Here is a 25906-nt window from a genome sequence, read left to right as displayed (position 1 = left end):
AACACAGCCAAAAAATCTAATAAAGCAGTAAAGCATCTAGAGGCATTGGCAACTCACATGAAACACAGCCCACAATCTGGCTCTGGTTTATAAGCATTGGACTCTTAAATAGGTGACTCCCTCTCCTCTTCTTATTTATAGGTATCAGATCCACCTTTTCTCTAGGCACAGACTTCCGGCAGGTCATATATGTACATATAATATATTCATACAATAAAACAGGAAAAATGTGTATAGTGTAAAACCTTAATAAAATTATACCATATAGAATTACACTTGTGTACAGGAGTCTTGAAATTCAGCTCACAGAAATGCCTCTGGTGTCTGCCTGCCTAGAGACAACCCAACCCGCATGGTGCTTCCAAATTTTGGTATATAATATGACTCAAGAATCCAACTTGGAACAATCTCTGAAACACATTTCCCCCCTTAAAAAAGCTTCCTCAGTTAAATTGTGAAACGCATCTCAGAGATTGTTTTGTGATCTCTTTTAGCAGTTATTGTGCAATTGCTTATTTTTTTTTCTTTAATAAAGTACATTTAAGTTGAATTAGTTCAATTCCAGCTCTGCGGAATTTGTTGGTGCCATATAAGTAGTTAAGGAAATACTTAAGGAAAGGTTAAACTTTTAGTGATAAGATAAAATAATCAAACAACTTTGCAAAACACTTCTTTTGTATCTCAATTTAGTTTTATTATGGATATCTTTTTTTTCTGTTGAGGCAGATGCCATTATCTTCAAACATGGGCCAGTGGCGCAATGGATAACGCGTCTGACTACGAATCTGAAGATTGTAGGTTCGACTCCTGCTCGGCCGCTGTGCCGTGATCGTATAGTGGTTAGTACTCTGCGTTGTTGCCGCAGCAACCCGGGTTCGAATCCAGGTCACGGCATCTCCATTTTCCTTCTCTTCAGCGCTAAGTACATTTTGACCCCAACTGTTAACCATGTGAGTGTCGGAGTTAAACAATATTTAAAATGTAAATAGTGCCAAATATCTAATATTGCACTAAATCACAACAAAGTGTTAATTCTTGGTACCCCTTTAAAAGTCTAATTATAAATTGTAAACGCAACTGCAATATAACAACCATGATTTAATACATTGAACAATGTGATTATCCCAGAAAAAAACACACTAGCAAACTTTTGAACTCTAAAGTAAAAATAGAAAAAGATATAATAGTGGAGACAACTTACTAACACAGCCAAAAAATCTAATAAAGCAGTAAAGCATCTAGAGGCATTGGCAACTCACATGAAACACAGCCCACAATCTGGCTCTGGTTTATAAGCATTGGACTCTTAAATAGGTGACTCCCTCTCCTCTTCTTATTTATAGGTATCAGATCCACCTTTTCTCTAGGCACAGACTTCCGGCAGGTCATATATGTACATATAATATATTCATACAATAAAACAGGAAAAATGTGTATAGTGTAAAACCTTAATAAAATTATACCATATTGAATTACACTTGTGTACAGGAGTCTTGAAATTCAGCTCACAGAAATGCCTCTGGTGTCTGCCTGCCTAGAGACAACCCAACCCGCATGGTGCTTCCAAATTTTGGTATATAATATGACTCAAGAATCCAACTTGGAACAATCTCTGAAACACATTTCCCCCCTTAAAAAAGCTTCCTCAGTTAAATTGTGAAACGCAACTAAGAGATTGTTTTGTGATCTCTTTTAGCAGTTATTGTGCAATTGCTTATTTTTTTTTCTTTAATAAAGTACATTTAAGTTGAATTAGTTCAATTCCAGCTCTACGGAATTTGTTGGTGCCATATAAGTAGTTAAGGAAATAGTTAAAGAAAGGTTAAACTTTTAGTGATAAGATAAAATAATTAAACAACTTTGCAAAACACTTCTTTTGTATCTCAATTTAGTTTTATTATGGATATCTTTTTTTTCTGTTGAGGCAGATCCCATTAGCTCCAAACATGGGCCAGTGGCGCAATGGATAACGCGTCTGACTACGAATCAGAAGATTGTAGGTTCAACTCCTACCTGGCTCGGCCACTGTGCCGTGATCGTATAGTGGTTAGTACCCTGCGTTGTTGCCGCAGCAACCCGGGTTCGAATCCAGGTCACGGCATCGCCATTTTCCTTCTCTTCAGCGCTAAGTACATTTTGACCCCAACTGTTAACCATGTGAGTGTCGGAGTTAAGCAATATTTAAAATGCTAACAATGTAAATAGTGCCAAATATCTAATATTGCACTAAATCACAACAAAGTTTTAATTCTTGGTACCCCTTTAAAAGTCTAATTATAAATTGTAAACGCAACTGCAATATAACAACCATGATTTAATACATTGAACAATGTGATTATCCCAGAAAAAAACACAATAACAAACTTTTGAACTCTAAAGTAAAAATAGAAAAAGATATAATAGTGGAGACAACTTACTAACACAGCCAAAAATCTAATAAAGCAGTAAAGCATCTAGAGGCATTGGCAACTCACGTGAACCACAGCCTACAATCTGGCTCTGGTTTATAAGCATTGGACTCTTAAATAGGTGACTCCCTCTCCTCTTCTTATTTATAGGTATCAGATCCACCTTTTCTCTAGGCACAGACTTCCGGCAGGTCATATATGTACATATAATATATTCATACAATAAAACAGGAAAAATGTGTATAGTGTAAAACCTTAATAAAATTATACCATATAGAATTACACTTGTGTACAGGAGTCTTGAAATTCAGCTCACAGAAATGCCTCTGGTGTCTGCCTGCCTAGAGACAACCCAACCCGCATGGTGCTTCCAAATTTTGGTATATAATATGACTCAAGAATCCAACTTGGAACAATCTCTGAAACACATTTCCCCCCTTAAAAAAGCTTCCTCAGTTAAATTGTGAAACGCATCTCAGAAATTGTTTTGTGATCTCTTTTAGCAGTTATTGTGCAATTGCTTATTTTTTTTTTCTTTAATAAAGTACATTTACGTTGAATTAGTTCAATTCCAGCTCTGCGGAATTTGTTGGTGCCATATAAGTAGTTAAGGAAATACTTAAGGAAAGGTTAAACTTTTAGTGATAAGATAAATTAATTAAACAACTTTGCAAAACACTTCTTTTGTATCTCAATTTAGTTTTATTATGGATATCTTTTTTTTCTGTTGAGGCAGATCCCATTAGCTCCAAACATGGGCCAGTGGCGCAATGGATAACGCGTCTGACTACGAATCAGGAGATTGTAGGTTCGACTCCTGCCTGGCTTGGCTGCTGTGCTGTGATCGTATAGTGGTTAGTACTCTGCGTTGTGACCGCAGCAACCCCGGTTCGAATCCGGGTCACAGCATCTCCATTTTCCTTCTCTTCAGCGCTAAGTACATTTTGACCCCAACTGTTAACCATGTGAGTGTCGGAGTTAAACAATATTTAAAATGTAAATAGTGCCAAATATCTAATATTGCACTAAATCACAACAAAGTGTTAATTCTTGGTACCCCTTTAAAAGTCTAATTATAAATTGTAAACGCAACTGCAATATAACAACCATGATTTAATACATTGAACAATGTGATTATCCCAGAAAAAAACACACTAGCAAACTTTTGAACTCTAAAGTAAAAATAGAAAAAGATATAATAGTGGAGACAACTTACTAACACAGCCAAAAAATCTAATAAAGCAGTAAAGCATCTAGAGGCATTGGCAACTCATATGAAACACAGCCCACAATCTGGCTCTGGTTTATAAGCATTGGACACTTAAATAGGTGACTCCCTCTCCTCTTCTTATTTATAGGTATCAGATCCACCTTTTCTCTAGGCACAGACTTCCGGCAGGTCATATATGTACATATAATATATTCATACAATAAAACAGGAAAAATGTGTATAGTGTAAAACCTTAATAAAATTATACCATATTGAATTACACTTGTGTACAGGAGTCTTGAAATTCAGCTCACAGAAATGCCTCTGGTGTCTGCCTGCCTAGAGACAACCCAACCCGCATGGTGCTTCCAAATTTTGGTATATAATATGACTCAAGAATCCAACTTGGAACAATCTCTGAAACACATTTCCCCCCTTAAAAAAGCTTCCTCAGTTAAATTGTGAAACGCATCTCAGAGATTGTTTTGTGATCTCTTTTAGCAGTTATTGTGCAATTGCTTATTTTTTTTCTTTAATAAAGTACATTTACGTTGAATTAGTTCAATTCCAGCTCTGCGGAATTTGTTGGTGCCATATAAGTAGTTAAGGAAATACTTAAGGAAAGGTTAAACTTTTAGTGATAAGATAAAATAATTAAACAACTTTGCAAAACACTTCTTTTGTATCTCAATTTAGTTTTATTATGGATATCTTTTTTTTCTGTTGAGGCAGATCCCATTAGCTCCAAACATGGGCCAGTGGCGCAATGGATAACGCGTCTGACTACGAATCAGAAGATTGTAGGTTCGACTCCTACCTGGCTCGGCCGCTGTGCCGTGATCGTATAGTGGTTAGTACTCTGCGTTGTTGCCGCAGCAACCCGGGTTCGAATCCAGGTCACGGCATCTCCATTTTCCTTCTCTTCAGCGCTAAGTACATTTTGACCCCAACTGTTAACCATGTGAGTGTCGGAGTTAAACAATATTTAAAATGTAAATAGTGCCAAATATCTAATATTGCACTAAATCACAACAAAGTGTTAATTCTTGGTACCCCTTTAAAAGTCTAATTATAAATTGTAAACGCAACTGCAATATAACAACCATGATTTAATACATTGAACAATGTGATTATCCCAGAAAAAAACACACTAGCAAACTTTTGAACTCTAAAGTAAAAATAGAAAAAGATATAATAGTGGAGACAACTTACTAACACAGCCAAAAAATCTAATAAAGCAGTAAAGCATCTAGAGGCATTGGCAACTCACATGAAACACAGCCCACAATCTGGCTCTGGTTTATAAGCATTGGACTCTTAAATAGGTGACTCCCTCTCCTCTTCTTATTTATAGGTATCAGATCCACCTTTTCTCTAGGCACAGACTTCCGGCAGGTCATATATGTACATATAATATATTCATACAATAAAACAGGAAAAATGTGTATAGTGTAAAACCTTAATAAAATTATACCATATAGAATTACACTTGTGTACAGGAGTCTTGAAATTCAGCTCACAGAAATGCCTCTGGTGTCTGCCTGCCTAGAGACAACCCAACCCGCAGGGTGCTTCCAAATTTTGGTATATAATATGACTCAAGAATCCAACTTGGAACAATCTCTGAAACACATTTCCCCCCTTAAAAAAGCTTCCTCAGTTAAATTGTGAAACGCATCTCAGAGATTGTTTTGTGATCTCTTTTAGCAGTTATTGTGCAATTGCTTATTTTTTTTTTTCCTTTAAGAAAGTACATTTAAGTTGAATTAGTTCAATTCCAGCTCTGCTGAATTTGTTGGTGCCATATAAGTAGTTAAGGAAATACTTAAGGAAAGGTTAAACTTTTAGTGATAAGATAAAATAATTAAACAACTTTGCAAAACACTTCTTTTGTATCTCAATTTAGTTTTATTATGGATATCATTTTTTTCTGTTGAGACAGATCCCATTAGCACCAAACATGGGCCAGTGGCGCAATGGATAACGCGTCTGACTACGAATCAGAAGATTGTAGGTTCGACTCCTACCTGGCTCGGCCGCTGTGCCGTGATTGTATAGTGGTTAGTACTCTGCGTTGTGGCCGCAGCAACCCTGGTTCGAATCCGGGTCATGGCATCTCCATTTTTCTTCTCTTCAGCGCTAAGTACATTTTAACCCCAACTGTTAACCATGTGAGTGTCGGAGTTAAGCAATATTTAAAATGCTAACAATGTAAATAGTGCCAAATATCTAATATTGCACTAAATCACAACAAAGTTTTAACTCTTGGTACCCCTTTAAAAGTCTAATTATAAATTGTAAACGCAACTGCAATATAACAACCATGATTTAATACATTGAACAATGTGATTATCCAAGAAAAAAACACAATAACAAACTTTTGAACTCTAAAGTAAAAATAGAAAAAGATATAATAGTGGAGACAACTTACTAACACAGCCAAAAAATCTAATAAAGCAGTAAAGCATCTAGAGGCATTGGCAACTCACGTGAACCACAGCCTACAATCTGGCTCTGGTTTATAAGCATTGGACTCTTAAATAGGTGACTCCCTCTCCTCTTCTTATTTATAGGTATCAGATCCACCTTTTCTCTAGGCACAGACTTCCGGCAGGTCATATATGTACATATAATATATTCATACAATAAAACAGGAAAAATGTGTATAGTGTAAAACCTTAATAAAATTATACCATATAGAATTACACTTGTGTACAGGAGTCTTGAAATTCAGCTCACAGAAATGCCTCTGGTGTCTGCCTGCCTAGAGACAACCCAACCCGCATGGTGCTTCCAAATTTTGGTATATAATATGACTCAAGAATCCAACTTGGAACAATCTCTGAAACACATTTCCCCCCTTAAAAAAGCTTCCTCAGTTAAATTGTGAAACGCATCTCAGAGATTGTTTTGTGATCTCTTTTAGCAGTTATTGTGCAATTGCTTATTTTTTTTTTCTTTAATAAAGTACATTTACGTTGAATTAGTTCAATTCCAGCTCTGCGGAATTTGTTGGTGCCATATAAGTAGTTAAGGAAATACTTAAGGAAAGGTTAAACTTTTAGTGATAAGATAAATTAATTAAACAACTTTGCAAAACACTTCTTTTGTATCTCAATTTAGTTTTATTATGGATATCTTTTTTTTCTGTTGAGGCAGATCCCATTAGCTCCAAACATGGGCCAGTGGCGCTATGGATAACGCGTCTGACTACGAATCAGAAGATTGTAGGTTCGACTCCTACCTGGCTTGGCCGCTGTGCCGTGATCGTATAGTGGTTAGTACTCTGCGTTGTGGCCGCAGCAACCCCGGTTCGAATCCGGGTCACAGCATCTCCATTTTCCTTCTCTTCAGCGCTAAGTACATTTTGACCCCAACTGTTAACCATGTGAGTGTCGGAGTTAAACAATATTTAAAATGCAAACAATGTAAATAGTGCCAAATATCTAATATTGCACTAAATCACAACAAAGTGTTAATTTTTGGTACCCCTTTAAAAGTCTAATTATAAATTGTAAACACAACTGCAATATAACAACCATGATTTAATACATTGAACAATGTGATTATCCCAGAAAAAAACACAATAACAAACTTTTGAACTCTAAAGTAAAAATAGAAAAAGATATAATAGTGGAGAAGACTTACTAACACAGCCAAAAAATCTAATAAAGCAGTAAAGCATCTAGAGGCATTGGCAACTCACATGAAACACAGCCCACAATCTGGCTCTGGTTTATAAGCATTGGACTCTTAAATAGGTGACTCCCTCTCCTCTTCTTATTTATAGGTATCAGATCCACCTTTTCTCTAGGCACAGACTTCCGGCAGGTCATATATGTACATATAATATATTCATACAATAAAACAGGAAAAATGTGTATAGTGTAAAACCTTAATAAAATTATACCATATAGAATTACACTTGTGTACAGGAGTCTTGAAATTCAGCTCACAGAAATGCCTCTGGTGTCTGCCTGCCTAGAGACAACCCAACCCGCATGGTGCTTCCAAATTTTGGTATATAATATGACTCAAGAATCCAACTTGGAACAATCTCTGAAACACATTTACCCCCTTAAAAAAGCTTCCTCAGTTAAATTGTGAAACGCAACTCAGAGATTGTTTTGTGATCTCTTTTAGCAGTTATTGTGCAATTGCTTATTTTTTTTTCTTTAATAAAGTACATTTAAGTTGAATTAGTTCAATTCCAGCTCTACGGAATTTGTTGGTGCCATATAAGTAGTTAAGGAAATAGTTAAAGAAAGGTTAAACTTTTAGTGATAAGATAAAATAATTAAACAACTTTGCAAAACACTTCTTTTGTATCTCAATTTAGTTTTATTATGGATATCTTTTTTTTCTGTTGAGGCAGATCCTATTAGCTCCAAACATGGGCCAGTGGCGCAATGGATAACACGTCTGACTACGAATCAGAAGATTGTAGGTTCGACTCCTACCTGGCTCGGCCGCTGTGCTGTGATCGTATAGTGGTTAGTACTCTGCGTTGTGGCCGCAGCAACCCCGGTTCGAATTCGGGTCACGGCATATCCATTTTCCTTCTCTTCAACGCTAAGTACATTTTGACCCCAACTGTTAACCATGTGAGTGTCGGAGTTAAACAATATTTAAAATGCAAACAATGTAAATAGTGCCAAATATCTAATATTGCACTAAATCACAACAAAGTGTTAATTTTTGGTACCCCTTTAAAAGTCTAATTATAAATTGTAAACACAACTGCAATATAACAACCATGATTTAATACATTGAACAATGTGATTATCCCAGAAAAAAACACAATAACAAACTTTTGAACTCTAAAGTAAAAATAGAAAAAGATATAATAGTGGAGACAACTTACTAACACAGCCAAAAAATCTAATAAAGCGGTAAAGCATCTAGAGGCATTGGCAACTCACATGAAACACAGCCCACAATCTGGCTCTGGTTTATAAGCATTGGACTCTTAAATAGGTGACTCCCTCTCCTCTTCTTATTTATAGGTATCAGATCCACCTTTTCTCTAGGCACAGACTTCCGGCAGGTCATATATGTACATATAATATATTCATACAATAAAACAGGAAAAATGTGTATAGTGTAAAACCTTAATAAAATTATACCATATAGAATTACACTTGTGTACAGGAGTCTTGAAATTCAGCTCACAGAAATGCCTCTGGTGTCTGCCTGCCTAGAGACAACCCAACCCGCATGGTGCTTCCAAATTTTGGTATATAATATGACTCAAGAATTCAACTTGGAACAATCTCTGAAACACATTTCCCCCCTTAAAAAAGCTTCCTCAGTTAAATTGTGAAACGCATCTCAGAGATTGTTTTGTGATCTCTTTTAGCAGTTATTGTGCAATTGCTTATTTTTTTTTCTTTAATAAAGTACATTTACGTTGAATTAGTTCAATTCCAGTTCTGCGGAATTTGTTGGTGCCATATAAGTAGTTAAGGAAATACTTAAGGAAAGGTTAAACTTTTAGTGATAAGATAAAATAATTAAACAACTTTGCAAAACACTTCTTTTGTATCTCAATTTAGTTTTATTATGGATATCTTTTTTTTCTGTTGAGGCAGATCCAATTAACTCCAAACATGGGCCAGTGGCGCAATGGATAACGCGTCTGACTACGAATCAGAAGATTGTAGGTTTGACTCCTACCTGGCTCGGCCGCTGTGCCGTGATCATATAGTGGTTAGTACTCTGCGTTGTGGCCGCAGCAACCCCGGTTCGAATCCGGGTCACGGCATCTCCATTTTTCTTCTCTTCAGCGCTAAGTACATTTTGACCCCAACTGTTAACCATGTGAGTGTCGGAGTTAAGCAATATTTAAAATGCAAACAATGTAAATAGTGCCAAATATCTAATATTGCACTAAATCACAACAAAGTTTTAATTCTTGGTACCCCTTTAAAAGTCTAATTATAAATTGTAAACGCAACTGCAATATAACAACCATGATTTAATACATTGAACAATGTGATTATCCCAGAAAAAAACACAATAACAAACTTTTGAACTCTAAAGTAAAAATAGAAAAAGATATAATAGTGGAGACAACTTACTAACACAGCCAAAAAATCTAATAAAGCAAAAAAGCATCTAGAGGCATTGGCAACTCACGTGAACCACAGCCTACAATCTGGCTCTGGTTTATAAGGATTGGACTCTTAAATAGGTGACTCCCTCTCCTCTTCTTATTTATATGTATCAGATCCACCTTTTCTCTAGGCACAGACTTCCGGCAGGTCATATATGTACATATAATATATTCATACAATAAAACAGGAAAAATGTGTATAGTGTAAAACCTTAATAAAATTATACCATATAGAATTACACTTGTGTACAGGAGTCTTGAAATTCAGCTCACAGAAATGCCTCTGGTGTCTGCCTGCCTAGAGACAACCCAACCCGCATGGTGCTTCCAAATTTTGGTATATAATATGACTCAAGAATTCAACTTGGAACAATCTCTGAAACACATTTCCCCCCTTAAAAAAGCTTCCTCAGTTAAATTGTGAAGCGCATCTCAGAGATTGTTTTGTGATCTCTTTTAGCAGTTATTGTGCAATTGCTTATTTTTTTTTTCTTTAATAAAGTACATTTACGTTGAATTAGTTCAATTCCAGCTCTGCGGAATTTGTTGGTGCCATATAAGTAGTTAAGGAAATAGTTAAAGAAAGGTTAAACTTTTAGTGATAAGATAAAATAATTAAACAACTTTGCAAAACACTTCTTTTGTATCTCAATTTAGTTTTATTATGGATATCTTTTTTTTCTGTTGAGGCAGATCCTATTAGCTCCAAACATGGGCCAGTGGCGCAATGGATAACATGTCTGACTACGAATCAGAAGATTGTAGGTTCGACTCCTACCTGGCTCGGCCGCTGTGCTGTGATCGTATAGTGGTTAGTACTCTGCGTTGTGGCCGCAGCAACCCCGGTTCGAATTCGGGTCACGGCATATCCATTTTCCTTCTCTTCAACGCTAAGTACATTTTGACCCCAACTGTTAACCATGTGAGTGTCGGAGTTAAACAATATTTAAAATGCAAACAATGTAAATAGTGCCAAATATCTAATATTGCACTAAATCACAACAAAGTGTTAATTTTTGGTACCCCTTTAAAAGTCTAATTATAAATTGTAAACGCAACTGCAATATAACAACCATGATTTAATACATTGAACAATGTGATTATCCCAGAAAAAAACACAATAACAAACTTTTGAACTCTAAAGTAAAAATAGAAAAAGATATAATAGTGGAGACAACTTACTAACACAGCCAAAAAATCTAATAAAGCAGTAAAGCATCTAGAGGCATTGGCAACTCACATGAAACACAGCCCACAATCTGGCTCTGGTTTATAAGCATTGGACTCTTAAATAGGTGACTCCCTCTCCTCTTCTTATTTATAGGTATCAGATCCACCTTTTCTCTAGGCACAGACTTCCGGCAGGTCATATATGTACATATAATATATTCATACAATAAAACAGGAAAAATGTGTATAGTGTAAAACTTTAATAAAATTATACCATATAGAATTACACTTGTGTACAGGAGTCTTGAAATTCAGCTCACAGAAATGCCTCTGGTGTCTGCCTGCCTAGAGACAACCCAACCCGCATGGTGCTTCCAAATTTTGGTATATAATATGACTCAAGAATCCAACTTGGAACAATCTCTGAAACACATTTCCCCCCTTAAAAAAGCTTCCTCAGTTAAATTGTGAAACGCATCTAAGAGATTGTTTTGTGATCTCTTTTAGCAGTTATTGTGCAATTGCTTATTTTTTTTTTCATTAATAAAGTACATTTAAGTTTAATTAGTTCAATTCCAGCTCTGCGGAATTTGTTGGTGCCATATAAGTAGTTAAGGAAATACTTAAGGAAAGGTTAAACTTTTAGTGATAAGATAAAATAATTAAACAACTTTGCAAAACACTTCTTTTGTATCTCAATTTAGTTTTATTATGGATATCTTTTTTTTCTGTTGAGGCAGATCCCATTAGCTCCAAACATGGGCCAGTGGCGCAATGGATAACGCATCTGACTACGAATCAGAAGATTGTAGGTTTGATTCCTACCTGGCTCGGCCTCTGTGCCGTGATCGTATAGTGGTTAGTACTCTGCGTTGTGGCCGCAGCAACCCCGGTTCGAATCCGGGTCACGGCATCTCCATTTTCCTTCTCTTCAGCGCTAAGTACATTTTGACCCCAACTGTTAACCATGTGAGTGTCGGAGTTAAACAATATTTAAAATGTAAATAGTGTCAAATATCTAATATTGCACTAAATCACAACAAAGTGTTAATTCTTGGTACCCCTTTAAAAGTCTAATTATAAATTGTAAACGCAACTGCAATATAACAACCATGATTTAATACATTGAACAATGTGATTATCCCAGAAAAAAACACAATAACAAACTTTTGAACTCTAAAGTAAAAATAGAAAAAGATATAATAGTGGAGACAACTTACTAACACAGCCAAAAAATCTAATAAAGCAGTAAAGCATCTAGAGGCATTGGCAACTCACATGAAACACAGCCCACAATCTGGCTCTGGTTTATAAGCATTGGACTCTTAAATAGGTTACTCCCTCTCCTCTTCTTATTTATAGGTATCAGATCCACCTTTTCTCTAGGCACAGACTTCCGGCAGGTCATATATGTACATATAATATATTCATACAATAAAACAGGAAAAATGTGTATAGTGTAAAACCTTAATAAAATTATACCATATAGAATTACACTTGTGTACAGGAGTCATAAAATTCAGCTCACAGAAATGCCTCTGGTGTCTGCTTGCCTAGAGACAACCCAACCCGCATGGTGCTTCCAAATTTTGGTATATAATATGACTCAAGAATCCAACTTGGAACAATCTCTGAAACACATTTCCCCCCTTAAAAAAGCTTCCTCAGTTAAATTGTGAAACGCATCTCAGAGATTGTTTTGTGATCTCTTTTAGCAGTTATTGTGCAATTGCTTATTTTTTTTTGGTTTAATAAAGTACATTTAAGTTGAATTAGTTCAATTCCAGCTCTGCGGAATTTGTTGGTGCCATATAAGTAGTTAAGGAAATACTTAAGGAAAGGTTAAACTTTTAGTGATAAGATAAAATAATTAAACAACTTTGCAAAACACTTCTTTTGTATCTCAATTTAGTTTTATTATGGATATCTTTTTTTTCTGTTGAGGCAGATCCCATTAGCCCCAAACATGGGCCAGTGGCGCAATGGATAACGCGTCTGACTACGAATCAGAAGATTGTAGGTTCGACTCCTACCTGGCTCGGCCGCTGTGCCGTGATCGTATAGTGTTTAGTACTCTGCGTTGTGGCCGCAGCAACCCAGGTTCGAATCCGGGTCACGGCATCTCTATTTTCCTTCTCTTCAGCGCTAAGTACATTTTGACCACAACTGTTAACCATGTAAGTGTCGGAGTCAAACAATATTTAAAATGCAAACAATGTAAATAGGGCCAAATATCTAATATTGCACTAAATCACAACAAAGTTTTAATTCTTGGTACCCCTTTAAAAGTCTAATTATAAATTGTAAACGCAACTGCAATATAACAACCATGATTTAATACATTGAACAATGTGATTATCCCAGAAAAAAACACAATAACAAACTTTTGAACTCTAAAGTAAAAATAGAAAAAGATATAATAGTGGAGACAACTTACTAACACAGCCAAAAAATCTAATAAAGCAGTAAAGCATCTAGAGGCATTGGCAACTCACATGAACCACAGTCCACAATCTGGCTCTGGTTTATAAGCATTGGACTCTTAAATAGGTGACTCCCTCTCCTCTCCTCTTCTTATTTATAGGTATCAGATCCACCTTTTCTCTAGGCACAGACTTCCGGCAGGTCATATATGTACATATAATATATTCATACAATAAAACAGGAAAAATGTGTATAGTGTAAAACCTTAATAAAATTATACCATATAGAATTACACTTGTGCACAGGAGTCTTGAAATTCAGCTCACAGAAATGCCTCTGGTGTCTGCCTGCCTAGAGACAACCCAACCCGCATGGTGCTTGCAAATTTTGGTATATAATATGACTCAAGAATCCAACTTGGAACAATCTCTGAAACACATTTCCCCCCTTAAAAAAGCTTCCTCAGTTAAATTGTGAAACGCATCTCAGAGATTGTTTTGTGATCTCTTTTAGCAGTTATTGTGCAATAGCTTATTTTTTTTTTGTTTAATAAAGTACATTTAAGTTGAATTAGTTCAATTCCAGCTCTGCGGAATTTGTTGGTGCCATATAAGTAGTTAAGGAAATACTAAAGGAAAGGTTAAACTTTTAGTGATAAGATAAAATAATTAAACAACTTTGCAAAACACTTCTTTTGTATCTCAATTTAGTTTTATTATGGATATCTTTTTTTTCCTGTTGAGGCAGATCCCATTAGCTACAAACATGGGCCAGTGGCGCAATGGATAACGCATCTACCTGGCTCGGCCGCTGTGCCGTGTTCGTATAGTGGTTAGTATTCTGCGTTGTGGCCGCAGCAACCCCGGTTCGAATTCGGGTCACGGCATCTCTATTTTCCTTCTCTTCAGCGCTAAGTACATTTTGACCCCAACTGTTAACCATGTGAGTGTCGGAGTTAAACAATATTTAAAATGCAAACAATGTAAATAGTGCCAAATATCTAATATTGCACTAAATCACAACAAAGTGTTAATTCTTGGTACCCCTTTAAAAGTCTAATTATAAATTGTAAACGCAACTGCAATATAACAACCATGATTTAATACATTGAACAATGTGATTATCCCAGAAAAAAACACAATAACAAACTTTTGAACTCTAAAGTAAAAATAGAAAAATATATAATAGTGGAGACAACTTACTAACACAGCCAAAAATCTAATAAAGCAGTAAAGCATCTAGAGGCATTGGCAACTCACATGAACCACAGCCCACAATCTGGCTCTGGTTTATAAGCATTGGACTCTTAAATAGGTGACTCCCTCTCCTCTTCTTATTTATAGGTATCAGATCCACCTTTTCTCTAGGCACAGACTTCCGGCAGGTCATATATGTACATATAATATATTCATACAATAAAACAGGAAAAATGTGTATAGTGTAAAACCTTAATAAAATTATACCATATAGAATTACACTTGTGCACAGGAGTCTTGAAATTCAGCTCACAGAAATGCCTCTGGTGTCTGCCTGCCTAGAGACAACCCAACCCGCATGGTGCTTCCAAATTTTGGTATATAATATGACTCAAGAATCCAACTTGGAACAATCTCTGAAACACATTTCCCCCCTTAAAAAAGCTTCCTCAGTTAAATTGTGAAACGCATCTCAGAGATTGTTTTGTGATCTCTTTTAGCAGTTATTGTGCAATAGCTTATTTTTTGTTTTGTTTAATAAAGTACATTTAAGTTGAATTAGTTCAATTCCAGCTCTGCGGAATTTGTTGGTGCCATATAAGTAGTTAAGGAAATACTTAAGGAAAGGTTAAACTTTTAGTGATAAGATAAAATAATTAAACAACTTTGCAAAACACTTCTTTTGTATCTCAATTTAGTTTTATTATGGATATCTTTTTTTTCCTGTTGAGGCAGATCCCATTAGATAGAAACATGGGCCAGTGGCGCAATGGATAACGCGTCTGACTACGAATCAGAAGATTGTAGGTTCGACTCCTACCTGGCTCGGCCGCTGTGCCGTGATCGTATAGTGGTTAGTACTCTGCGTTGTGGCCACAGCAACCCCAGTTCGAATCCGGGTCACGGCATCTCTATTTTCCTTCTCTTCAGCGCTAAGTACATTTTGACCCCAACTGTTAACCATGTGAGTGTCGGAGTTAAACAATATTTAAAATGCAAACAATGTAAATAGTGCCAAATATCTAATATTGCACTAAATCACAACAAAGTGTTAATTCTTGGTACCCCTTTAAAAGTCTAATTATAAATTGTAAACGCAACTGCAATATAACAACCATGATTTAATACATTGAACAATGTGATTATCCCAGAAAAAAACACAATAACAAACTTTTGAACTCTAAAGTAAAAATAGAAAAATATATAATAGTGGAGACAACTTACTAACACAGCCAAAAATCTAATAAAGCAGTAAAGCATCTAGAGGCATTGGCAACTCACATGAACCACAGCCCACAATCTGGCTCTGGTTTATAAGCATTGGACTCTTAAATAGGTGACTCCCTCTCCTCTTCTTATTTATAGGTATCAGATCCACCTTTTCTCTAGGCACAGACTTCCGGCAGGTCATATATGTACATATAATATATTCATACAATAAAACAGGAAAAATGTGTATAGTGTAAAACCTTAATAAAATTATACCATATAGAATTACACTTGTGCACAGGAGTCTTGAAATTCAGCTCACAGAAATGCCTCTGGTGTCTGCCTGCCTAGAGACAACCCAACCCGCATGGTGCTTCCAAATTTTGGTATATAATATGACTCAAGAATCCAACTTGGAACAATCTCTGAAACACATTTCCCCCCTTAAAAAAGCTTCCTCAGTTAAATTGTGAAACGCATCTCAGAGATTGTTTTGTGATCTCTTTTAGCAGTTATTGTGCAATAGCTTATTTTTTTTTTGTTTAATAAAGTACATTTAAGTTGAATTAGTTCAATTCCAGCTCTGCGGAATTTGTTGGTGCCATATAAGTAGTTAAGGAAATACTTAAGGAAAGGTTAAACTTTTAGTGATAAGATAAAATAATTAAACAACTTTGCAAAACACTTCTTTTGTATCTCAATTTAGTTTTATTATGGATATCTTTTTTTCCTGTTGAGGCAGATCCCATTAGCTCCAAACATGGGCCAGTGGCGCAATGGATAACGCGTCTGACTACGAATCAGAAGATTGTAGGTTTCACTCCTACCTAGCTCGGCCGCTGTGCCGTGATCGTATAGTGGTTAGTACTCTGCGTTGTGGCCGCAGCAAACCCGGTTCGAATCCGGGTCACGGCATCTCTATTTTCCTTCTCTTCAGCGCTAAGTACATTTTGACCCCAACTGTTAACCATGTGAGTGTCGGAGTTAAACAATATTTAAAATGCAAACAATGTAAATAGTGCCAAATATCTAATATTGCACTAAATCACAACAAAGTGTTAATTCTTGGTACCCCTTTAAAAGTCTAATTATAAATTGTAAACGCAACTGCAATATAACAACCATGATTTAATACATTGAACAATGTGATTATCCCAGAAAAAAACACAATAACAAACTTTTGAACTCTAAAGTAAAAATAGAAAAAGATATAATAGTGGAGACAACTTACTAACACAGCCAAAAAATCTAATAAAGCAGTAAAGCATCTAGAGGCATTGGCAACTCACATGAACCACAGCCCACAATCTGGCTCTGGTTTATAAGCATTGGACTCTTAAATAGGTGACTCCCTCTCCTCTTCTTATTTATAGGTATCAGATCCACCTTTTCTCTAGGCACAGACTTCCGGCAGGTCATATATGTACATATAATATATTCATACAATAAAACAGGAAAAATGTGTATAGTGTAAAACCTTAATAAAATTATACCATATAGAATTACACTTGTGCACAGGAGTCTTGAAATTCAGCTCACAGAAATGCCTCTGGTGTCTGCCTGCCTAGAGACAACCCAACCCGCATGGTGCTTCCAAATTTTGGTATATAATATGACTCAAGAATCCAACTTGGAACAATCTCTGAAACACATTTCCCCCCCTTAAAAAAGCTTCCTCAGTTAAATTGTGAAACGCATCTCAGAGATTGTTTTGTGATCTCTTTTAGCAGTTATTGTGCAATAGCTTATTTTTTTTTTGTTTAATAAAGTACATTTAAGTTGAATTAGTTCAATTCCAGCTCTGCGGAATTTGTTGGTGCCATATAAGTAGTTAAGGAAATACTTAAGGAAAGGTTAAACTTTTAGTGATAAGATAAAATAATTAAACAACTTTGCAAAACACTTCTTTTGTATCTCAATTTAGTTTTATTATGGATATCTTTTTTTTCCTGTTGAGGCAGATCTCATTAGATCCAAACATGGGCCAGTGGCGCAATGGATAACGCGTCTGACTACGAATCAGAAGATTGTAGGTTTCACTCCTACCTAGCTCGGCCGCTGTGCCGTGATCGTATAGTGGTTAGTACTCTGCGTTGTGGCCGCAGCAACCCCGGTTCGAATCCGGGTCACGGCATCTCTATTTTCCTTCTCTTCAGCGCTAAGTACATTTTGACCCCAACTGTTAACCATGTGAGTGTCGGAGTTAAACAATATTTAAAATGCAAACAATGTAAATAGTGCCAAATATCTAATATTGCACTAAATCACAACAAAGTGTTAATTCTTGGTACCCCTTTAAAAGTCTAAATATAAATTGTAAACGCAACTGCAATATAACAACCATGATTTAATACATTGAACAATGTGATTATCCCAGAAAAAAACACAATAACAAACTTTTGAACTCTAAAGTAAAAATAGAAAAAGATATAATAGTGGAGACAACTTACTAACACAGCCAAAAATCTAATAAAGCGGTAAAGCATCTAGAGGCATTGGCAACTCACATGAACCACAGCCCACAATCTGGCTCTGGTTTATAAGCATTGGACTCTTAAATAGGTGACTCCCTCTCCTCTTCTTATTTATAGGTATCAGATCCACCTTTTCTCTAGGCACAGACTTCCGGCAGGTCATATATGTACATATAATATATTCATACAATAAAACAGGAAAAATGTGTAAAGTGTAAAACCTTAATAAAATTATACCATATAGAATTACACTTGTGTAAAGGAGTCTTGAAATTCAGCTCACAGAAATGCCTCTGGTGTCTGCCTGCCTAGAGACAACCCAACCCGCATGGTGCTTCCAAATTTTGGTATATAATATGACTCAAGAATCCAACTTGGAACAATCTCTGAAACACATTTCCCCCCTTAAAAAAGCTTCCTCAGTTAAATTGTGAAACGCATCTCAGAGATTGTTTTGTGATCTCTTTTAGCATTTATTGTGCAATTGCTTTTTTTTTTTTCTTTAATAAAGTACATTTAAGTTGAATTAGTTCAATTCCAGCTCTGCGGAATTTGTTGGTGCCATATAAGTAGTTAAGGAAATACTTAAGGAAAGGTTAAACTTTTAGTGATAAGATAAAATAATTAAACAACTTTGCAAAACACTTCTTTTGTATCTCAATTTAGTTTTATTATGGATATCTTTTTTTTCTGTTGAGGCAGATCCCATTAGCTCCAAACATGGGCCAGTGGCGCAATGGATAACGCGTCAGACTACGAATCAGAAGATTGTGGGTTCGACTCCTCTTTTGCTCGGCTGCTGTGCCGTGATCGTATAGTGGTTAGTACTCTGCGTTGTGGCCGCAGCAACCCCGGTTCGAATCCGGGTCACGGCATCTCTATTTTCCTTCTCTTCAGCGCTAAGTAAATTTTGACCCCAACTGTTAACCATGTGAGTGTCGGAGTTAAACAATATTTAAAATGTAAATAGTGCCAAATATCTAATATTGCACTAAATCACAACAAAGTGTTAATTCTTGGTACCCCTTTAAAAGTCTAATTATAAATTGTAAACGCAACTGCAATATAACAACCATGATTTAATACATTGAATAATGTGATTATCCCAGAAAAAAACACAATAACAAACTTTTGAACTCTAAAGTAAAAATAGAAAAAGATATAATAGTGGAGACAACTTACTAACACAGCCAAAAAATCTAATAAAGCAGTAAAGCATCTAGAGGCATTGGCAACTCACATGAAACACAGCCCACAATCTGGCTCTGGTTTATAAGCATTGGACTCTTAAATAGGTGACTCCCTCTCCTCTTCTTATTTATAGGTATCAGATCCACCTTTTCTCTAGGCACAGACTTCCGGCAGGTCATATATGTACATATAATATATTCATACAATAAAACAGGAAAAATGTGTATAGTGTAAAACCTTAATAAAATTATACCATATAGAATTACACTTGTGTACAGGAGTCTTGAAATTCAGCTCACAGAAATGCCTCTGGTGTCTGCCTGCCTAGAGACAACCCAACCCGCATGGTGCTTCCAAATTTTGGTATATAATATGACTCAAGAATCCAACTTGGAACAATCTCTGAAACACATTTCCCCCCTTAAAAAAGCTTCCTCAGTGAAATTGTGAAACGCATCTCAGAGATTGTTTTGTGATCTCTTTTAGCAGTTATTGTGCAATTGCTTTTTTTTTTTTTTCTTTAATAAAGTACATTTAAGTTGAATTAGTTCAATTCCAGCTCTGCGGAATTTGTTGGTGCCATATAAGTAGTTAAGGAAATACTTAAGGAAAGGTTAAACTTTTAGTGATAAGATAAAATAATTAAACAACTTTGCAAAACACTTCTTTTGTATCTCAATTTAGTTTTATTATGGATATCTTTTTTTCTGTTGAGGCAGACCCCATTAGCTCCAAACATGGGCCAGTGGCGCAATGGATAACGCGTCTGACTACGAATCAGAAGATTGTAGGTTCGACTCCTACCTGGCTCGGCCGCTGTGCTGTGATCGTATAGTGGTTAGTACTCTGCGTTGTGGCCGCAGCAACCCCGGTTTGAATCCGGGTCACGGCATCTCCATTTTCCTTCTCTTCAGCGCTAGGTACATTTTTACCCCAACTGTTAACCATGTGAGTGTCGGAGTTAAACAATATTTAAAATGTAAATAGTGCCAAATATCTAATATTGCACTAAATCACAACAAAGTGTTAATTCTTGGTACCCCTTTAAAAGTCTAATTATAAATTGTAAACGCAACTGCAATATAACAACCATGATTTAATACATTGAACAATGTGATTATCCCAGAAAAAAACACAATAACAAACTTTTGAACTCTAAAGTAAAAATAGAAAAAGATATAATAGTGGAGACAACTTACTAACACAGCCAAAAATCTAATAAAGCAGTAAAGCATCTAGAGGCATTGGCAACTCACATGAACCACAGCCCACAATCTGGCTCTGGTTTATAAGCATTGGACTCTTAAATAGGTGACTCCCTCTCCTCTTCTTATTTATAGGTATCAGATCCACCTTTTCTCTAGGCACAGACTTCCGGCAGGTCATATATGTACATATAATATATTCATACAATAAAACAGGAAAAATGTGTATAGTGTAAAACCTGAATAAAATTATACCATATAGAATTACACTTGTGCACAGGAGTCTTGAAATTCAGCTCACATATATGCCTCTGGTGTCTGCCTGCCTAGAGACAACCCAACCCGCATGGTGCTTCCAAATTTTGGTATATAATATGACTCAAGAATCCAACTTGGAACAATCTCTGAAACACATTTCCCCCCTTAAAAAAGCTTCCTCAGTTAAATTGTGAAACGCATCTCAGAGATTGTTTTGTGATCTCTTTTAGCAGTTATTGTGCAATTGCTTATTTTTTTTTTAATAAAGTACATTTAAGTTGAATTAGTTCAATTCCAGCTCTGCGGAATTTATTGGTGCCATATAAGTAGTTAAGGAAATACTTAAGGAAAGGTTAAACTTTTAGTGATAAGATAAAATAATTAAACAACTTTGCAAAACACTTCTTTTGTATCTCAATTTAGTTTTATTATGGATATATTTTTTTTCTGTTGAGGCAGATCCCATTAGCTCCAAACATGGGCCAGTGGCGCAATGGATAACGCGTCTGACTACGCAATAGAAGATTGTAGGTTCGACTCCTACCTGGCTCGGCCGCTGTGCCGTGATCGTATAGTGGTTAGTACTCTGCGTTGTGGCCACAGCAACCCCGGTTTGAATCCGGGTCACGGCATCTCCATTTTCCTTCTCTTCAGCGCTAAGTACATTTTGACCCCAACTGTTAACCATGTGAGTGTCGGAGTTAAACAATATTTAAAATGTAAATAGTGCCAAATATCTAATATTGCACTAAATCACAACAAAGTGTTAATTCTTGGTACCCCTTTAAAAGTCTAATTATAAATTGTAAACGCAACTGCAATATAACAACCATGATTTAATACATTGAACAATGTGATTATCCCAGAAAAAAACACAATAACAAACTTTTGAACTCTAAAGTAAAAATAGAAAAAGATATAATAGTGGAGACAACTTACTAACACAGCCAAAAAATCTAATAAAGCAGTAAAGCATCTAGAGGCATTGGCAACTCACATGAACCACAGCCCACAATCTGGCTCTGGTTTATAAGCATTGGACTCTTAAATAGGTGACTCCCTCTCCTCTTCTTATTTATAGGTATCAGATCCACCTTTTCTCTAGGCACAGACTTCCGGCAGGTCATATATGTACATATAATATATTCATACAATAAAACAGGAAAAATGTGTATAGTGTAAAACCTGAATAAAATTATACCATATAGAATTACACTTGTGCACAGGAGTCTTGAAATTCAGCTCACATATATGCCTCTGGTGTCTGCCTGCCTAGAGACAACCCAACCCGCATGGTGCTTCCAAATTTTGGTATATAATATGACTCAAGAATCCAACTTGGAACAATCTCTGAAACACATTTCCCCCCTTAAAAAAGCTTCCTCAGTTAAATTGTGAAACGCATCTCAGAGATTGTTTTGTGATCTCTTTTAGCAGTTATTGTGCAATAGCTTATTTTTTTTTCTTTAATAAAGTACATTTAAGTTGAATTAGTTCAATTCCAGCTCTGCGGAATTTGTTGGTGCCATATAAGTAGTTAAGGAAATACTTAAGGAAAGGTTAAACTTTTAGTGATAAGATAAAATAATTAAACAACTTTGCAAAACACTTCTTTTGTATCTCAATTTAGTTTTATTATGGATATATTTTTTTTCCTGTTGAGGCAGATCCCATGAGATCCTAACATGGGCCAGTGGCACAATGGATAACGCGTCTGACTACGAATCAGAAGATTGTAGGTTCGACTCCTACCTGGCTCGGCTGCTGTGCCGTGATCGTATAGTGGTTAGTACTCTGCGTTGTGGCCGCAGCAACCCCGGTTCGAATCCAGGTCACGGCATCTCCATTTTCCTTCTCTTCAGCGCTAAGTACATTTTGACCCCAACTGTTAACCATGTGAGTGTCGGAGTTAAACAATATTTAAAATGTAAATAGTGCCAAATATCTAATATTGCACTAAATCACAACAAAGTGTTAATTCTTGGTACCCCTTTAAAAGTCTAATTATAAATTGTAAACGCAACTGCAATACAACAACCATGATTTAATACATTGAACAATGTGATTATCCCAGAAAAAAACACAATAACAAACTTTTGAACTCTAAAGTAAAAATAGAAAAAAATATAATAGTGGAGACAACTTACTAACACAGCCAAAAAATCTAATAAAGCAGTAAAGCATCTAGAGGCATTGGCAACTCACATGAAACACAGCCCACAATCTGGCTCTGGTTTATAAGCATTGGACTCTTAAATAGGTGACTCCCTCTCCTCTTCTTATTTATAGGTATCAGATCCACCTTTTCTCTAGGCACAGACTTCCGGCAGGTCATATATGTACATATAATATATTCATACAATAAAACAGGAAAAATGTGTATAGTGTAAAACCTTAATAAAATTATACCATATAGAATTACACTTGTGTACAGGAGTCTTGAAATTCAGCTCACAGAAATGCTTCTGGTGTCTGCCTGCCTAGAGACAACCCAACCCGCATGGTGCTTCCAAATTTTGGTATATAATATGACTCAAGAATCCAACTTGGAACAATCTCTGAAACACATTTCCCCCCTTAAAAAAGCTTCCTCAGTTAAATTGTGAAACGCATCTCAGAGATTGTTTTGTGATCTCTTTTAGCAGTTATTGTGCAATAGCTTATTTTTTTTTGTTTAATAAAGTACATTTAAGTTGAATTAGTTCAATTCCAGCTCTGCGGAATTTGTTGGTGCCATATAAGTAGTTAAGGAAATACTTAAGGAAAGGTTAAACTTTTAGTGATAAGATAAAATAATTAAACAACTTTGCAAAACACTTCTTTTGTATCTCAATTTAGTTTTATTATGGATATCTTTTTTTTCCTGTTGAGGCAGATCCCATTAGATCCAAACATGGGCCAGTGGCGCAATGGATAACGCGTCTGACTACGAATCAGAAGATTGTAGGTTCGACTCCTACCTGGCTCGGCCGCTGTGCCGTGATCGTATAGTGGTTAGTACTCTGCGTTGTGGCCGCAGCAACCCCGGGTCACGGCATCTCTATTTTCCTTCTCTTCAGCGCTAAGTACATTTTGACCCCAACTGTTAACCATGTGAGTGTCGGAGTTAAACAATATTTAAAATGCAAACAATGTAAATAGTGCTAAATATCTAATATTGCACTAAATCACAACAAAGTGTTAATTCTTGGTACCCCTTTAAAAGTCTAATTATAAATTGTAAACGCAACTGCAATATAACAACCATGATTTAATACATTGAACAATGTGATTATCCCAGAAAAAAACACAATAACAAACTTTTGAACTCTAAAGTAAAAATAGAAAAAGATATTATAGTGGAGACAACTTACTAACACAGCCAAAAATCTAATAAAGCAGTAAAGCATCTAGAGGCATTGGCAACTCACATGAACCACAGCCCACAATCTGGCTCTGGTTTATAAGCATTGGACTCTTAAATAGGTGACTCCCTCTCCTCTTCTTATTTATAGGTATCAGATCCACCTTTTCTCTAGGCACAGACTTCCGGCAGGTCATATATGTACATATAATATATTCATACAATAAAACAGGAAAAATGTGTATAGTGTAAAACCTTAATAAAATTATACCATATAGAATTACACTTGTGCACAGGAGTCTTGAAATTCAGCTCACAGAAATGCCTCTGGTGTCTGCCTGCCTAGAGACAACCCAACCCGCATGGTGCTTCCAAATTTTGGTATATAATATGACTCAAGAATCCAACTTGGAACAATCTCTGAAACACATTTCCCCCCTTAAAAAAGCTTCCTCAGTTAAATTGTGAAACGCATCTCAGAGATTGTTTTGTGATCTCTTTTAGCAGTTATTGTGCAATAGCTTATTTTTTTTTGTTTAATAAAGTACATTTAAGTTGAATTAGTTCAATTCCAGCTCTGCGGAATTTGTTGGTGCCATATAAGTAGTTAAGGAAATACTTAAGGAAAGGTTAAACTTTTAGTGATAAGATAAAATAATTAAACAACTTTGCAAAACACTTCTTTTGTATCTCAATTTAGTTTTATTATGGATATCTTTTTTTTCCTGTTGAGGCAGATCCCATTAGATCCAAACATGGGCCAGTGGCGCAATGGATAACGCGTCTGACTACGAATCAGAAGATTGTAGGTTCGACTCCTACCTGGCTCGGCCGCTGTGCCGTGATCGTATAGTGGTTAGTACTCTGCGTTGTGGCCGCAGCAACCCCGGTTCAAATCCGGGTCACGGCATCTCTATTTTCCTTCTCTTCAGCGCTAAGTACATTTTGACCCCAACTGTTAACCATGTGAGTGTCGGAGTTAAACAATATTTAAAATGCAAACAATGTAAATAGTGCTAAATATCTAATATTGCTCTAAATCACAACAAAGTGTTAATTCTTGGTACCCCTTTAAAAGTCTAATTATAAATTGTAAACGCAACTGCAATATAACAACCATGATTTAATACATTGAACAATGTGATTATCCCAGAAAAAAACACAATAACAAACTTTTGAACTCTAAAGTAAAAATAGAAAAAGATATAATAGTGGAGACAACTTACTAACACAGCCAAAAATCTAATAAAGCAGTAAAGCATCTAGAGGCATTGGCAACTCACATGAACCACAGCCCACAATCTGGCTCTGGTTTATAAGCATTGGACTCTTAAATAGGTGACTCCCTCTCCTCTTCTTATTTATAGGTATCAGATCCACCTTTTCTCTAGGCACAGACTTCCGGCAGGTCATATATGTACATATAATATATTCATACAATAAAACAGGAAAAATGTGTATAGTGTAAAACCTTAATAAAATTATACCATATAGAATTACACTTGTGCACAGGAGTCTTGAAATTCAGCTCACAGAAATGCCTCTGGTGTCTGCCTGCCTAGAGACAACCCAAACCGCATGGTGCTTCCAAATTTTGGTATATAATATGACTCAAGAATCCAACTTGGAACAATCTCTGAAACACATTTCCCCCCTTAAAAAAGCTTCCTCAGTTAAATTGTGAAACGCATCTCAGAGATTGT

General features: G+C 36.0%; 16 non-coding genes across 16 annotated transcripts; all 16 read left to right on the top strand.

Annotated features, from left to right (window-relative positions):
- Positions 1-1948: 1948 nt before the first annotated feature.
- On the top strand, positions 1949-2021 carry TRNAR-ACG (transfer RNA arginine (anticodon ACG)). Its single transcript has one exon. It is a non-coding gene; the product is annotated as a tRNA-Arg (tRNA).
- Positions 2022-3245: 1224 nt separating this feature from the next.
- Positions 3246-3317, top strand: TRNAH-GUG (transfer RNA histidin (anticodon GUG)). The gene has a single exon. It is a non-coding gene; the product is annotated as a tRNA-His (tRNA).
- A 1053-nt stretch (positions 3318-4370) lies between these two features.
- TRNAR-ACG (transfer RNA arginine (anticodon ACG)) lies at positions 4371-4443 on the top strand. Its single transcript has one exon. It is a non-coding gene; the product is annotated as a tRNA-Arg (tRNA).
- A 1137-nt stretch (positions 4444-5580) lies between these two features.
- Positions 5581-5653, top strand: TRNAR-ACG (transfer RNA arginine (anticodon ACG)). Its single transcript has one exon. It is a non-coding gene; the product is annotated as a tRNA-Arg (tRNA).
- Positions 5654-5661: 8 nt separating this feature from the next.
- Positions 5662-5733, top strand: TRNAH-GUG (transfer RNA histidin (anticodon GUG)). The gene has a single exon. It is a non-coding gene; the product is annotated as a tRNA-His (tRNA).
- A 5930-nt stretch (positions 5734-11663) lies between these two features.
- Positions 11664-11736, top strand: TRNAR-ACG (transfer RNA arginine (anticodon ACG)). Its single transcript has one exon. It is a non-coding gene; the product is annotated as a tRNA-Arg (tRNA).
- Positions 11737-11744: 8 nt separating this feature from the next.
- On the top strand, positions 11745-11816 carry TRNAH-GUG (transfer RNA histidin (anticodon GUG)). Its single transcript has one exon. It is a non-coding gene; the product is annotated as a tRNA-His (tRNA).
- A 1055-nt stretch (positions 11817-12871) lies between these two features.
- TRNAR-ACG (transfer RNA arginine (anticodon ACG)) lies at positions 12872-12944 on the top strand. Its single transcript has one exon. It is a non-coding gene; the product is annotated as a tRNA-Arg (tRNA).
- Positions 12945-15278: 2334 nt separating this feature from the next.
- Positions 15279-15351, top strand: TRNAR-ACG (transfer RNA arginine (anticodon ACG)). Its single transcript has one exon. It is a non-coding gene; the product is annotated as a tRNA-Arg (tRNA).
- A 2443-nt stretch (positions 15352-17794) lies between these two features.
- TRNAH-GUG (transfer RNA histidin (anticodon GUG)) lies at positions 17795-17866 on the top strand. Its single transcript has one exon. It is a non-coding gene; the product is annotated as a tRNA-His (tRNA).
- A 1143-nt stretch (positions 17867-19009) lies between these two features.
- Positions 19010-19081, top strand: TRNAH-GUG (transfer RNA histidin (anticodon GUG)). Its single transcript has one exon. It is a non-coding gene; the product is annotated as a tRNA-His (tRNA).
- Positions 19082-20136: 1055 nt separating this feature from the next.
- Positions 20137-20209, top strand: TRNAR-ACG (transfer RNA arginine (anticodon ACG)). Its single transcript has one exon. It is a non-coding gene; the product is annotated as a tRNA-Arg (tRNA).
- A 2338-nt stretch (positions 20210-22547) lies between these two features.
- Positions 22548-22620, top strand: TRNAR-ACG (transfer RNA arginine (anticodon ACG)). The gene has a single exon. It is a non-coding gene; the product is annotated as a tRNA-Arg (tRNA).
- Positions 22621-23755: 1135 nt separating this feature from the next.
- On the top strand, positions 23756-23828 carry TRNAR-ACG (transfer RNA arginine (anticodon ACG)). Its single transcript has one exon. It is a non-coding gene; the product is annotated as a tRNA-Arg (tRNA).
- Positions 23829-24960: 1132 nt separating this feature from the next.
- TRNAR-ACG (transfer RNA arginine (anticodon ACG)) lies at positions 24961-25033 on the top strand. The gene has a single exon. It is a non-coding gene; the product is annotated as a tRNA-Arg (tRNA).
- An 8-nt stretch (positions 25034-25041) lies between these two features.
- TRNAH-GUG (transfer RNA histidin (anticodon GUG)) lies at positions 25042-25113 on the top strand. The gene has a single exon. It is a non-coding gene; the product is annotated as a tRNA-His (tRNA).
- The last annotated feature ends 793 nt before the right edge of the window (positions 25114-25906 follow it).

Source organism: Pelobates fuscus, chromosome 3 (genome assembly GCF_036172605.1).
Source record: "Pelobates fuscus isolate aPelFus1 chromosome 3, aPelFus1.pri, whole genome shotgun sequence".
NCBI lineage: Eukaryota > Metazoa > Chordata > Amphibia > Anura > Pelobatidae > Pelobates > Pelobates fuscus.
This window is presented reverse-complemented; position numbering and strand designations above follow the sequence as displayed.